We start from the raw sequence: 1,740 nt of genomic DNA, 5'->3' as shown, positions 1-1,740 counted from the left end.
CCCGAAGGAGCAGCTCTGAGGTGCCCCGGCCCCGTCGCGTGTGGAACCCCGAGCTGAGCTGTGCTGGGACAGCCGGGGAGGCGCTCCGGGAGGGCACTGGAGCCTGCGAGAGCAGATGTGAAGGGATAACCTGCCCGTGGGACACAGCAAGAGCTCTGGAGCCACATGGGTGAAGTGTGACCGTGAGCCAGCCTGGGAAAATGGGCAAAAATGTTTTGCTGTCTAAAAGGCCTCTGCTGGCTCCTGTGGTAGCCTCAGGTTCTCAGGGTGGAAATAGCATGGTTTATCCAGAAATAAGTTTAGCTTATCTATTCCTCTTGCTGGATGAAGCCTTGATGAGAGTAGGCATCATCAGAAAAGTGCCTCCACGTTTTTTCTGCCCTCTAAACCTCCCAGTTTTGGGGTTTTTGTCTCCCAGCAGTAGTCAGCTGCCCGTGGCTGCTCAGTGCCTGTGCCAGTGTTATGCTGCTGGGAGAGAAAGGTGCTGCTGAGCTTTCCTGGCACCAGCAAGGCCGTCCTGGTGCTCAGTGGTGCCAGGTTTTGGCAGCACTCTGCATGCCTGAGAGTGGAGTAACTCCTGCCCGTGGAGACAAGTGACTAGACTGTACATGCTCATGCAGCAACAGGCAGCTTTATTGAGAGCTAACTTATTTATATAGATAAGAAGGCCCATGAAGGTAATCCTCATTGGCTGAGCCAGTTACTACTCAGCTAACCAGCCAATAGCAGCCTGAGTCTCCAGTGGTCTGGGCCTGCTCTTACTGGTCGAATTACATAAGCAAGGTAATTATATAATAAATCACTTATGAAGCTGGAATTATTTATACTGTGTGGCCTACAGGCCAGATGTAGAGCATCACAGAGGAATAGCTCATAAATATGGAACTTGTGTGTGTCATAAAACCTCTATAGCTCATAAATATGGAACTTGTGTGTGTCATAAAACCTCTGTTCGCATGATGTTTGGAGCACTCGAATGGAGGAAGGATCCTCCAAGTGATCAGTGCTGCAATAAAAATTAATGCTTTTTGATACTCAAACTGTGTTAGAAAGTTTCTTTTTGGGTGATTTCAGTGTCAGTTCCACAAGGCCCTGTAGTTTCACAGTGGCCCCTTGGTTCTAAAGTGGCCTCAGTCGCACAAGGCCCCACAATGTCCAAAGAGTCCCCTTAATTCCTTGGGGTCCTGAAGAGCTACAATGGCCCCTTGGCTCCATGAGGCCCTGCAGTGCCACCCTGGGGCAGGAGGCCAGGAGGGATTTGTTCCCCACACGCTGCAGCTCCCTGGGCCAGCTGGCACCAACACCTTCTCCCAGGCCAGCACTGCCGGGTACAGCCAGGGCCGAGCCACACTGCAGCTCCCTGCAAACCACGGCGGGGGCTGCCAGGCCAAAACCCGAGTCACAGACAGTTTGTCACTCTTCCTGACTGTATCTCACCAAGAAATGTCCCATTGTGGGGTCCCCTTTCCTGCAGTCACTGCAGCACTGGGACCATCCCTGGAGCTCTGAGCGAGAGAAATGGCCAGTGCTGCACCTCTGCACTGACTCAGGGATGGTAGGAGATGCTCTCTGGGGTGGCTGGAACCATGGAAAAAGGACAGTTGGGAGCACAGAGGGAAACCCAGCTGGGCTGCTGGACTGGGGTAAGACATCTCTGTCTGGGGAAGAAGTTGGCTGTGAAACTCCCTCCTGTGGATGCTCACGTGCCCAAGAGTTGGGCACTGAAGAGCATCACAACAA

At 52.8% G+C, this 1,740-nt stretch overlaps 1 pseudogene; it reads left to right on the top strand.

Annotated features, from left to right (window-relative positions):
* Window positions 1–413: 413 nt before the first annotated feature.
* On the top strand, window positions 414–594 carry LOC134413667 (small nucleolar RNA SNORA74; annotated as a pseudogene).
* Window positions 595–1,740: the final 1,146 nt, after the last annotated feature.

The sequence above is a fragment of the Melospiza melodia genome, unplaced genomic scaffold (genome assembly GCF_035770615.1).
Source record: "Melospiza melodia melodia isolate bMelMel2 unplaced genomic scaffold, bMelMel2.pri scaffold_47, whole genome shotgun sequence".
Lineage (NCBI taxonomy): Eukaryota > Metazoa > Chordata > Aves > Passeriformes > Passerellidae > Melospiza > Melospiza melodia.
The sequence above is the reverse complement of the archived record's forward strand: the minus strand, read 5'-3'. Positions and strand labels throughout refer to the sequence as shown.